At 42.4% G+C, this 13,475-nt stretch overlaps 1 long non-coding RNA gene across 6 annotated transcripts in view; it reads right to left on the bottom strand.

The window, feature by feature from the left end:
* Positions 1 to 13,475, bottom strand: part of LOC121937823 (uncharacterized) — a 394,787-nt gene that overhangs the window by 285,733 nt on the left and 95,579 nt on the right. For 3 of the 6 annotated variants that reach the window (XR_006105216.2, XR_015777029.1, XR_015777025.1), the window contains exon 1: positions 11,881 to 12,033. The exons of 2 other annotated variants lie outside the window; for them this stretch is intronic. This is a non-coding gene — a long non-coding RNA (uncharacterized LOC121937823). Of the gene's footprint in view, positions 1 to 11,568; positions 11,853 to 11,880; positions 12,034 to 13,475 lie in introns of those variants that run through there. One more of the 6 variants, XR_015777032.1, reaches the window with a different exon arrangement.

Below are 13,475 nucleotides of genomic sequence, written 5' to 3'. Positions count from 1 at the left end.
GGAGGTGGGAAAAAAAAGAAAACAAGCAAGCAAGACAGAAAGGAAAACAAAGGAGACAAAGACGCAAACAAAGAAACAAAAGCGTATCACTCAGTAGACATTTTATTTCCTGACTTTAGGGCTGTGTCATATCTCAGGGTGGATATTTGTGGTGTGTCAAGCTCACTGGTATGCCTGTGGGTTTTTTACTGTGTACCTCAGCGGACTCAATATGACAACTCCAGGAATGTGACATTGTGTAAAACAAATGCTGACAGCCTGACACAGAGCCATGGCTGCATGCAAAAACATGCAAATACACACAGGCAGACAAAAATAAGAAAAGTATGTCTTAATCGTATAGTAATTTGAATAGCATATTATTTCACGATTATTGCTATTTAGAGTAATTCATAACACTTATGTGTCCCACACACACACAAATTCAGCAACAGAACACCTGTAACAGATGTTACGTTGCCACAAACGCTCTGCTAATCCTCACCTTGAGCACCACGCACTCACCACAGGACTTCTCAGGGTTTATAAACTACATTACTCTTTACACATATATCACTCTCTATTAATCCAAAGTACATACTGTATGCTTGTACCTACAACGATTTTGTACAGCAAATGTAATCTGCCTGTCAGAGGGGATGCCAAAAGGAGGAAGCCACATGGGGGAGTCATCGACAAGCTCCTCAGACAAAGATGTCTCCTTCCCTGCAGGAAGGAGACATCACCTCCAGAACACATGAGAAGTGGCAAAGACTTGGATAAAATTTCTTCATAACTCTATTTTGAACTTTTAACCTTTATTTTTATGAAACTTGCACTAAGCTATATTTTTTATATTAACATTGAATTAGATGATTCTAATAATGTCAAAATCAAGAGTAATTCACATTCAACTCTGCAACTCTGTGAAGCCTTTTGCATCTTTAAGTTCACTGTTTTGGTTTCAAACACTTATTTACTGTAAGGTAAGATCTGGGTGTGTTTTCATTTTAGGTTTTGTACTATGCCGCTCAGTGTTCACATGGCTAATGGCGCTCTGTACCCGAGTACACTTGCGTCACCATTTATGTGACATTTGTTCGTGTTGTCACCACAGTGTAGAAAAGGGCGCCAATCGCAATCCCAAGCCCATACAGTGGAGTCGACCTTAACATTATGTCTACTATTGATTACATTTAGGGGGCAATGTCAAAAATGAAGATCCCACCTGCTTTCCAAATTCATCATCCAAGACCACACAATTAAGAGGATGAGATCAACACATGTTGCATGCATATGCAGATATCAGTGGACCCTGGCGGCATTGAGCAATGCCTTTGCAACTCTACTCGTGGCTACTCAGGTGAAATAATACTCCATTTTCGTGTTCTGGTATCTTTCCTTTTCACACCAGATGCAAAACTTTCCAAAGTACACTTTAACTGTACTCTAGACCACCTTTTAAAGTGGATTGCCAGGATCCACAGTATGGTACACAGCGTCTGGACTTTGAGGTAAAGTGTACTCAGATCTTGTCCATGACATGAAAGTCTTCTCAGTTGCTCTAATCAACCCTATAAACCTTTTACAGAAAAAAATAAAATACATAAATAAACAAAAACGATCTGATAAACCCACTGTACTCTACCCATTAAGCACTTAGTGGTAAACATACAAAGTTAGCAACTAAATGGTACAAAAAGTTGAACATCTAGCTAGGAGCTGGTGTAGAGAAAAAAAGAAAATACTATTACACTTGTATATCGATTGCTAAGGTAGCTAGATGTAAAACTAGGCAGTTGTTTGCTAACCTTTTAACATCAACAACTTGATAAGAATTGATGTGCATTTCCTAGTGTGTTTCAATGTTTTTCTGCCCCCACTTTCACAAATTCATTAATACAGCATTTAATTGTCTGTTGTCAGTTGATTTTTAGGGACAGTTCCACTGTATGTAGAACCTGTTTTAAAAAAATGGAATAGTCTTCAAGAATGTGCATGTGTGCCAGCAAGTGGAAACCTAATAGCACTAATAGTCTGTCCACTGTCCATGCAACATGCTTATGTGATGAGGTAATAACTATGTAAATTGTGGGATGTTTGTCTCTCTCCATGTCAAATGTGGATGTTGAAACATGTGTTAAGAGGCAGAGACCAGCTTTCACAGTGGGTGCTTGTTTCTGCTCTTGATTCAAAATAATGCACAAAGATCTGACACATTCATCGACATGTTGTCAGAACAAGTATACAACAAATTTCAGCTCCGACATTTTTTATGCCAATATGCAAGTATTTTGAATTCTCAAAATATATCCTTGGGAAAAATAATGACACATGGATCACTTTAAAAAAAAAAAGGAAAAGAAAACATTGACAAAATATTAACTAGGAAAGATTTTCTTTGTCATCCCTAGTAATATCTGTTTTTTGGCAACTGAAGCATGATTATGGTATTTGTGGTTGTGATCTGGAAACATTAAGCACTTGGTGATGGTAAGGGAAATGTCAGAGTCATGAAACAACAGTAACGTTGGGTAAAGATAGTGGTCTTCAAGTATCTCATACTGAAGTGAAATAAATGAATCTACCTTTCTGATCTTCACATGTCCACTTTTCTGCTACATGAGCATCTCACTACTTTCCGCATTGGCACTAAATGTTGCATTTAAATCACTATTGCAAATTATTTGCACATGAACATAATTTTTAAGAGACACTGTCATGTTGCTAATGAGAAAATGTGTGTCATCTGTCATCCCCCATAAGTAGTTGGTTTCCATCCAGAAAAGCATGATTTCTGAGCGACTTATTTCTGCTTAACTCATTTCCAGCCATTATGGGTCATCAGATTTAATAGACCCGAATAGATGCCATGGCACGTTCCATGTTGTAAAACTCCCACCCTGCATTTTTTAAGAAAGCTGTGAGTGATCCGACGCAGAACTCCAAGACATGGTAAAGATAACAGGTGACAAGACAAGCGGCGCCAGTTCGTTGTTGGATCTGGAGGCTGCCTTGGGATACTGTGACAGACGTTGGATTCTGACACATCTCCATGGTGGATGGGGAGGAGCAGGAAAAGTGAGTGATTTGGCGTTGTTTTGGAGAAATTCCCTCCAGTCATAGTGCTCTCTCATTCCCTAACCCTCTCTGGAGTGGCTCTGACAGATAGACGGAGGAGACGTGACCTGAAACAAGCGGCTGTTTGATCATCTCCATGCCGCTTTCATTCTGTCACAATGATCTATGCAAGATCACATAATACTATAAAAGATTTCAGTATTATTAAAGTGAAAATAAGCTCACTGGTGCCAATGCATTATACATCAATAACTCTGACAAAATCTATTTTGTAAGTAAACTGATGAGCCAAGGGAAGAAAGAGAAATTGTGATAAGTCTCAAAAAGGGTATAATGTAGGCCATAGAGAGATTTGGCATATGTCTATGTGGGTGTATTTGTGTTATAGTGACAGAGGGAGAGAAAAATCCAAGTAGATCCTGAAGTGTCAAGTGCAGGGAGAGAATATTTTTACTTCCAGTCTTGTCCACTCTCCAAGCCAACCACAAAAAATTAAGACCAGAATGTGCTGGTGTATGTGCAGACAGGCATTTGTGAGACTACTTGATTTAACTTACAGAGAGCAGGTAAACATTATATGTGTTTTAGTAAGGAACCGTGAATTGAGGAAAAAAAGCTACATTTCTTAACACAGGGTCAGGTCTATATACACGCACAAACACACAAAAAATTCTGCAAACTTGCGCACACACACAAATTCAATGCTATCCTAACACCTCATAAAGTCAGAGACCGCCCACGCCCAAACAAATTTAAAACAATCAGAGGGTTTGGCAGGAGCAGACTGCTCTAGTCATTACTCTGGTCTCAGTGACAGCTTGCCCTGCTCACCTCATCTGTCTGCCCTCTATAAAGACCAGCCTTATGGGCAGGCTCAGAGCCCCCACCGACCCCTTCTCACACCCTTCCTCAGACACTGGCCCCTAGACCCTCCTCTGACAATTTAGGCATGGTGTGGATACTTTCATTCCCTGGGGACAGATTTCCACATAACTTTCAAAAGAAACTTTTATACTGAAACTTTCAGCACAGATGCAACAAAGACAATGTCACAAAGAATTTTTTTTTTCCATACACAAACAACAGAAGTCAAACCTGACCTTTATGTTAAAAGCCTTTACTCTAACACAGTATAGGATAGGATACTTTTAACAAATTGGGATTGTTTTGTCTGGTCCATGTATCTGGGTTTACTATAGCTGTGGCAATGTGGTAGATTTGTACCAATGTTTGAAGAGGGGGGGCACATATAAAGGCCCTCTGCCAAACAATTTTGAGTATGCAACACTTTCTTTCACGCACTCTGATGCTTTTTATGCACAATTCTGTGCATTTTCTGCATCAATTTATAGTGTAAATGTCATTGCCTTTGACAAACTAAAAGTCCTCTTCTACTTTCATGTTTTGATTTTTTTTGGGGGGCACACATATGAACTGCACCATCAGAGCAAGTTTAACAAAAAATTAAATACTAATAATAGCTCAGGAACTAAAAATCACAATCTCAAGAGAGTAGAGGTTAAAACATATCCTGTATCCCCTGGATAATCATAAAAGAGCAATCCTACATAACCTATCCACCCTCAGCTATATATTCTCACTATGACCTTCCACTTAAGATCATTTTTATGGCTTTGTTGATTTACGACACAGTACACAGTGAAAAGTGACAAGACATCCAGGGCAGTGAGGGCAGCAAAAAAGTCTGCCAAGTCATCACTACAGACTAAACCCCCAACGGTTTCACTATTGTTCAGCTTTCTTTCTTCTTTTAGGCACTGACACATTTCTATACACCCACACAAACTGTGTAAGCAAACAAATCACCGAATATTCACAGACATACACTTTTAATCCCTCTATTTCTGACAATCACATGTAGGAACACTCAGACACATGCAAATCTTTACCTCCCCACCTTAGACACACATGCAGGGACAAATAAACGAACACACCCTAACGTAAGCCTCTCCGACTCTCCTCTACTGCTGTACACTGCTGCAGCCGACTTAGCCAGGATTTACGCGGCCCAGTCACAGCGTCTCCATTAATTGCTGAAAGTGACACCATGCACGGTTATTACACGATTACGACATGACAGCTCTCGTTTTTCACCATTAAGAAGCAGACGGGCCTCTGCTCAGCTGCAGCAGGGTGTCAGCGCATGGGAGTGAGTCGGCAGGAAGACAGGTTATACTGCGAGGGCCGCGGCCACAGCATGGGGTGCTTAGCTTGCTTATGTGTTGGCACGACACCCGAGTGACGCTAAGACATTCACCACCTCGACGAAACCACGGCGGATGTCTGAAACTTTGCTCAGTAAACAAGAACAGCACTTTGACCAGTCATATACACTTACATAAACATCACAAAAACAAGTAATTTTTTTTAGTGCTATAAAAGAAAGTAGTAGGAATGGTAGCAGTTTGGAATTTAAGTAATTGTAAAGCTAGCAGACATTTATGAGAAATAGTGAGTCCATGTAAAGCATTCAGCAGAGTTGTTAAGGTTCACAGCTACCATCTCCTTGATATTTAATATGTCTATACTAGCGTCAATGATGTCAAAGGGCACTGGGATCAAGGTCATGGTGGGAGATCTAGGAGGGGACACTGACAATTTAGTACGTCAACATGTACATAGTCCTTACGTATATTTAAGTATATACCACCATCACTATCCGGTATAGATACATTTTCTTTCTCATAGTTTTGGCAACTCATAACTAGCACCCTGAAGAGGCCATAACCAACTCAATCACCAATAAGATATGTTCATGGCCACAGTCTCCTTGCCAAAAAATTACCATTGTCATTCAATGGCATCATTATGTCCTCATCTTTAACTACAATTATGAGAGAAAATAGATCCGGCTTGCGGTTCTATTAATTGCCCACTTGAAGCAAAGACGTCAAGGCCGTATGGATTTTCTGCCAGGGAAGTCGTGTGTGGCTGTCCCTCTCCTGATGCGAGAGGGTTGGGTGGGTGCTAGAGGAGGATGTGAATAATGCATTACAAGGTATGAGGCTGGTAAGGAGCCGGGGCTGTGGGAATTTAAAGGCATTTGTGTTTGTCACACAAATCAGGAAGTCTCGCTGCGCTCGGAGGCAAATCTGAACCGACGGCTGAGAGCGGAGGATGACACCACCTCCTCCACAGAACTCAGGCCTAAGAAGGAAGCAGTTGATGCGAAAGGGAGAGAGGAAGCGGGCATGTGTGTGTGTGCTTGATGGGAAGCAGAATGGAAGAGGAAGAGAGATAGGAAGAGTGAAAGGGGGCAATGTCAGCCTTTCTGAGAGAGGTCAAACACAATTGAAATGTTTGCCCAGTAAATGGTCCAATCATGGCTGAATAGATGAGATACACCAGTGTGTACAATACACATACCAATCATTACCATTCATTGTGTGGATAGGTTTTTATTTCTGAACCGGAATTCATAAATACTATACAATATTATCCACAATATTATCTCTGAACAAACACTTCTACATTTTTGAAATTACTGTTTCTGACACCGTTATCACAAGTGACTTGAAGTACAGCGAGTGATCAGCGGTGCTTTAGAATCACACTCATGAACACAAGGACACGTGCATGAAAATTGACCTATGGCTTTAAGGGAACAGACTTACCAATTATATTAGGTACACGGTGATCTTTTTAGATCCTACTATATTACAGATAATATCTGCAACTCAGATTTTCACAGTCAGAAATAGATACCCAGGATTCAACATTCACTAGCAGCTCTTATGCGTGTGAGACCTTCAGATGAATGAGACCTATGCTAAGGTCAGACAAACTAAAGATAAAAGCCATTGACCTCTGCTCGGGGAGAGATTCTCTTCCCGCCTGGCATGCCATGCTGCTCTGTGGCTCATCTGTCAGTGGGCTGTGCACAAGTCTATATACGATCATTTGTGCTCGTCTGTGTGTGTCTATGTAGCAAGGGTCAACTTGGGCTCCTCATATAAGCCAGTAAGGCATGTCAGAGGAAGTCTGGAGATGGAGGTTGGTCTTAAAGATTTTCACCTTGCCTGGTTTGGAAACAGGGAGGAATGGCAGGGCTGTGGGAATGGACAACTGAGTGCATGTGAGGTTGGGCTGTTGTGCTGCCACTGATGAAGAGGGTGCAGAGGTGCAGACAGACAGGAAGCAGATCACACTCAGAGACCGAGCCCACACAGTCTCAGCCCTTTTTGACCCTCCCTGAGAGCACCGAGTAACTATGATCCTTCTTCATAATTCTAATAATTTTATACCAACACCCTCAAAGCTCGAAAATGATCATTTAAAACTTTTTCTGGTGTTACTGCTTTGTAAGGGACGATGCAAACTAACTAATTGAAACAACAATAAGATTTTACTTCTCTGACAGCTGCCATTTTTGCTGTTGCTGTGAGACCAAGTCATTGTTCTGCAAGTCACAAGTCAAGTCTCAAGTCAAGTCAGGCAATTCCCCAGTCAAGTACTGAATCTTAAACTTGTTTAAGTACTAAACAAGTCAACATGTGCTCTTCAATCAATGTAATGTCAATTTCAAAACCACAAAAATAATGAAAGCTTTTTAAAATTGGCATTTATTTGTGAAAACAAGTTTGGTAAAAATGTACTTAGCTGTTAAACTAATACGAGCAAAGCAATAGTTCACCAACTTACTTTGCTTTGTGCAATTTTAAATGTTGAAAATGTTGGGAGTTACTGCCTCTTGTTAGTCATTTTCGACCCACATGTTGACCACTGCATAGTGGAATGAAATTGTCTTTGGAATTTTTTTTCCAACTGGTTCAAACAAAATGGATCTGGGGAATTAAGTGTTGACTTTTTTTGGAATGTATAGCCTTAATGTTAGTTGATTCAGGAAACTTCCCTGCTGCCCAAATAAGTAAAGACAAAGGTCAGAAAATGACATGGACCACTCCCTAAGCCAACGCATCAAATCATGATGAAAAACAAATTGTGACAGAAATGTGGAAAATGTCCAACTACTCTTCTCTAAAGCAGCAGTTTAAAATAGTTTCTTGCCTCGCTGCTGACAGGAGATTGCATGTTACTTAAGGTAATGGCACAAAGTCCCGGCTGCCAGGCTGAGGCTGGCAGACACATACCAGACCCTCACTTAAAAGGCCGTGTCAGGGGTTAAGTGGTCATGCAAAAGGAGGCAGGGAGCTGCCCGCTGCAGTTATTAAGCAGCATAGTTTCTCTCGTCAGCAGGTGGGAGGTGAGATCTGGTGTGACGAGCAGGTGCGGCTCAGAGCCAGAGATCACAGCTGAACCTTAGGCTGTGATAAGCCCAATGCCACTTAAATTACACCCCCAGCACCGCTGTGACCCTGCATGGTTTGTATATGTGCGAGAGAGAGAAAGTGAGAAAGTGGAAGGTATAAGTGTGAGAAACAAAAGCTGAGACGTGGATGTATGTGAGTGCGTGTGAAAGTGTATGGGTGCTTTGGTTTTCTTTTTCTGTTAATGGTCAAGGTTATATGAGTGCCTTCATACTGTATATACAGTGTATTAAAGAGAAAACACTGACAGCTAAATAAAGTCCAGTCAGGAATGACAGCTAAGGGCATGTTTGTCTGTTTAGTCTTTTTCCTTCTTCAAATTCTCTTACACTTCAAACATCCACCCAAGTGTTGATTTGCCTTCACAGCTCTCAGGGTGTGGGGGTGGACAAAGGCTGCTGAGGAGAATGGAAGATGGAGGCCTATGTGGTTTCGTCAAACGCAAGTTCTCATCCACAAACTGGCATCAAGCCACAAATTTCAAACTGGTGTTTTGTCTGAAGCCAATGTCGACACATGTTAGCGACATTTTGGAATGAGAAAGAGTGGGCGAAAAGGCAAGGTAAGGGATGAAAGTGGCAGAGTGACAAGGCGAGGTAAGAGGGGAGGGCGGATGCATTTATTTGATGGTTACATTTTTGTTAGGTACAGCCCCGGAGACCCAGGCACCAGAAGCACTTCCAGCAAACCAAAATCATAAACAAACAACAAAAAAAAAAAAAACGGTAGAAGAGACAGGGGATGAAAGTGGAGAGAGAGCAGAGGCACGGGGAGCTTTGAGGATGAGGCGAGGTGAAGTATCGATCATCCATTGACAAACACAATAGAAATTTTAGATGTGATGTGAGAGGCCCCCATCCATAATTTATCAGCAGACCAAATGTGAGTGACGTGGGGTGTGGACAGGGGGGAGCACTGAGTATTGATTAGTGGGGGGAAAAAAGTGCACAGCGTAAGGGGCCTCCAAAGACAAGAGAGGGGGAGCAGGCGGGGAGGTGGAGGGGATGCAAGAGAGACATGGCTGAGCATGGAGGGGGTGGGGGACGTAGATGGAGCACAGGAAAGCCATTAAGGATGGCAGTGTTACCAGACACTGGCAGCAACTGAGAGCGCAAAGGAGAGAAGCGCAAAGATTGTAGGAGAGGGAGAAAGAACTACGGAGGGGTCAACAACCCACCCCCCTCCCTTTCCGTCCCACTCCACCCATCTCCCCACCACCCCCAATCAATATGACCATGTCAAAACATAAAATGCATGCTTTTGCTCTTAAGTAAAAGGTGTCTCAGATTTTTAAAAGCATTGATTCAGGGATGGGTCGATGGAAATCAAGGCATATTTTCCTGTGCAAAGAGGGGTAATAACACTCAGCTGATAATAGCACAACAGAGGGGACTCGACCGTGTCTGCAAGGAGTGCACTGGTCAGATTACTGCACTCCGCTCCTCCAAGAGAGGTCCCAGAGAAGGGGGCAGGTCAAGGATTTGAGCTCTCTCTGCACAAACCGCCGCTGAGATTTGTCTATGGGGAGAGCGCAAGAGGCAGAATCAGTTGATGGCACTGGACTTTTACTGGAGCATCTGCCAAAAACATTTTACACATTAAAGTGAGGAGTAGCTTGACAAGAAGTTCTCACAGGCTTGGTCCTGGGGGAATATGCACCATCAAACACAGCCAGACGGAGCAGATAATTCCTCTTTTGCAATGCTTACCACACAGAGCAAAACACATGTAATGAGAATTCTTTTGAATGATATACTGTTGTTTAAAAATGTCAATCACCCCACCTTGAGGTGATATTGCTGTACTATTCTTACGGTTGAATTGAAAGCTCAACCCTTCAATTATTATTTGCCTTTTCTGTGCGCCCTGAATAAAAGTCAGTCACTGAGGGGAAAACGAGCCTGAGGCAGAAAGGTTCTGGGTGGGTTCAGTGGTTGGGGAAAGTTTTTTTTTCCCTAATGTGGGCACCAGTGAGGCAGAGACAACCTCCATGCCGGCACTGGGGACACAGCACCGCCCAGGGAGAGCCAAACCCAAGCAGTTAAAACAGACCAGGCACAAAGAGAGACAGCAAAAAAAACACAAGATGAGTGAAGGAAAAAACAAAATCATGTTCCATAATCAGAAACAAAACTAGTGCCCACCACATGAAGGGCACTGCCAGCATGCATCCATGTGTCCCTTGTTGCTGCACCACTTAGTGCGGCAGCCACAAAATAGGGCTTTAAAGACAATGGCTGTGCAGCGGCAATTAGCCTTATCCCTGGGTGTGGCTTTGCTCTGAAGACACTCATCTGTCCATGACCACAGAGGCGTGTAATGAATGACATGGCATTGCTGTGACACAATAAAATAAACAACATCTGGCTGAACTCAGACAACTCCCTTCGTCTTTGCTGACCCCTTGACCTTTCATGGGTCATAAAGCGGACATTAATGAGAAGCAAGGGAACACTGCAATCAAAGCTTACATATATTTTCTTTTTACTAAAATATCATAACTTTATGTCATCTTGAGGGCACAAAAAAGGCAGAGCTTTCCTAAATAAAGTAATAAAGTATATATCAACAGCAAATATTCAAAGCTTCAGCCAGCAGGGGTCTGGGTGTGATGCTAACATAGTAGCAGCGGCCAACATCCAACACCAAGCAGTTTTTAAACACTCCCAGTAAACTCACACTGACACCAAAATGGCTCAACTCAGTTGTTAAAACTTGTTACTAACCATGTGGGTAACAGTTAGCCATGATACTCTGTGTGTTCGTGAGTGGACTCTCACCAATTGTCCCTGGCACAGAGCTCTCACAATAATAGAGAGAGCAGGGCAATGATGAGTTGAGAGAATCAATACATTAACTGCAGCTCTAGAATTGAAATAAGATTTCACCCTTCAAAAATATATAACAATACATACACTGATATATGTATTTCTCAAAACACACATGCACACATAAATAAAACAAAACAAATATCCAAATCCCAAAAATGAAAACCAAAGACCTAGCCAACAAAATGAATATCTGAAAGTCAAATATTAGAGTCCAGCCCTAATAAAAGTCAAAACTTTTTTGTGCATACTTTCCAGACCTTAGCACTTTTAAGGATGTGATGCTTTTCATGGCCAGTCTAGGACTTTTCCAGAAAGCTGTTCATACAACACAACACTGAGAGGCAATGTCACAAATACCAGTGTGGATGCTCTGCAATCATTGCAGTTACCTCTTGCAATCCAATTGCCCTTCACAGAGCAAAAAGTAGGGAAGTTAAGCTCGAAATATTTGCTTTATCACATGTAATTCCCATGGATCCCAGCAGACTGCAGAAATGTCGCCCACGGAACAAGCAGAAGCTTGTCATGCCTTGGTAACTGACAATTGGATAGGATGGTCACAGTGGTCGCTGCAGCTTGAGATTGAACCTGTGTTCTCCCAGATACCCAACAATCTCTCTAACCACCAGGCCACGCCAACACCCCAAACAACATGCTTTTCAGCTCAGAGAGGTGTATGCTTGACAAGTAGCATTACTCACGTTGGAACATCGCCCATCAAACTCTACCCAATGCCAAGACCTTCGAGTCAACAAGGTCTGACCTGAGCATTTCTCTGACACATGTCGCGGAAATCGCAGGCTGCGGACTGGATGGTCGTTTGGCTGGTTTCATCCTGATTGTGTGCGATCTGTTTTCAGTGTAGCACATGAGAATGTGGGAAATGGAAGCCGACAGGGAGATAATCTGGTCACCTGATCCAGGCTCGGTGGAGGCGATGACAGCCGTGCTGTGCCACCGTGTGTCATACGATGAGGGGGCCAAACGGCAGGTGACTGACTCACCCCCTCTTAATGGACAGATGACCACGCCACCAGGAAAACGTGGGAGGAGAAAGAGGAAGGACAGGGGAGGGGGAAAAGAGAAAGAGCAGGTAGATGAGGTTAAGGAGGTAGAGTGATGGCTTTCATTTGATACCCCATTTCATGTGATTCTTGATAAAAGTGGGTCTGATATAGGCTAGCGAGGGAGGGTATGAGGAGAGGAGGTACTCTGTTTCACTCTGCAATGGGCTAGAAGGCTCTCTGCTGGTACTCCAGCGACACTGTGTGAAGCCAGCAGGTATGGAAATACTGTGCAACACATCCATGTGTTTGTGCGATCGGGGATGCATTTAAGGATGTGTGTGTGTGCAAGTGCAAGCGCTGATGTGTGTGTATTTAACAGCTTAATCAATTACCTAACCATTTGCCAAAGAGGAAACAGGATTTGCTCAACATGCCTCCCACCTTTCAGAAGAGGAGACTACACAAATAGCTTATGCACACAGCTCAAACAAAGAACAAAGCATATCCCCCTCCTTTTGTTTAAAGGAGACTTCTGGTACATTGTATCAATAGCCAGAGTTCTCTGTGGAAACAAAGCCAGATGACAGTCATCAGCGCGGAGGAGAGGGGGTAACCGCACAAACACATCTATATTAATATCTTGTATTACTACAGTCACACAAGATAATTGCCCAAAATAGATAAAGGGCTAGGCAGCATACTAACACCCTCATAAATGCAGATGTTATGCGGATTATTTAATCACGGGTCTAACAGATGTTTTTAGGCTGCCCTCTTTCATTAAAAGCTTCCCGCAGCAGATACAGAATTCAAAGATTATTCTAGGAATTAGGATATGAAAAGCACGTTAGCTCAATTAAGAAAATTAAATTGTGTACATTAGACAGTGCCTTGTTCAACCAGCAGTGAGCATTTTGCCGGCAAGGCCGGGGCATAATAAAATCAAAGAATCACGCTGTAATTGAAATGCACTTAAAAAGGATCATGCTGACAAATGCGATTGTATTGAGGCGCTAATGTGCACACCTCCTCCCAGTCCTCTTTAAATCCAATGAAATTGAAATATCCTGGGCTGCTGACCGCTTCCTGATACAATCAGCTGGCCAGCAGCATAGCACATGCAAAGAGGATGAACAAGATGATGAAAAAGTAGGAAGCAGGTAATCGATTTAGAACAAACACATCAGGATGGCACCTCCCTCACTGCTTCCCTCCTCTCTCACACACATACACGATGTTACACCACTTAAAGATCAAAACAAATGAAAGGTGAAGCGTAGATAACAAGT

The sequence above is a fragment of the Plectropomus leopardus genome, chromosome 1, assembly GCF_026936395.1.
Source record: "Plectropomus leopardus strain MGB_pleo_1.0 chromosome 1, ASM2693639v1, whole genome shotgun sequence".
NCBI lineage: Eukaryota > Metazoa > Chordata > Actinopteri > Perciformes > Serranidae > Plectropomus > Plectropomus leopardus.
This window is presented reverse-complemented; position numbering and strand designations above follow the sequence as displayed.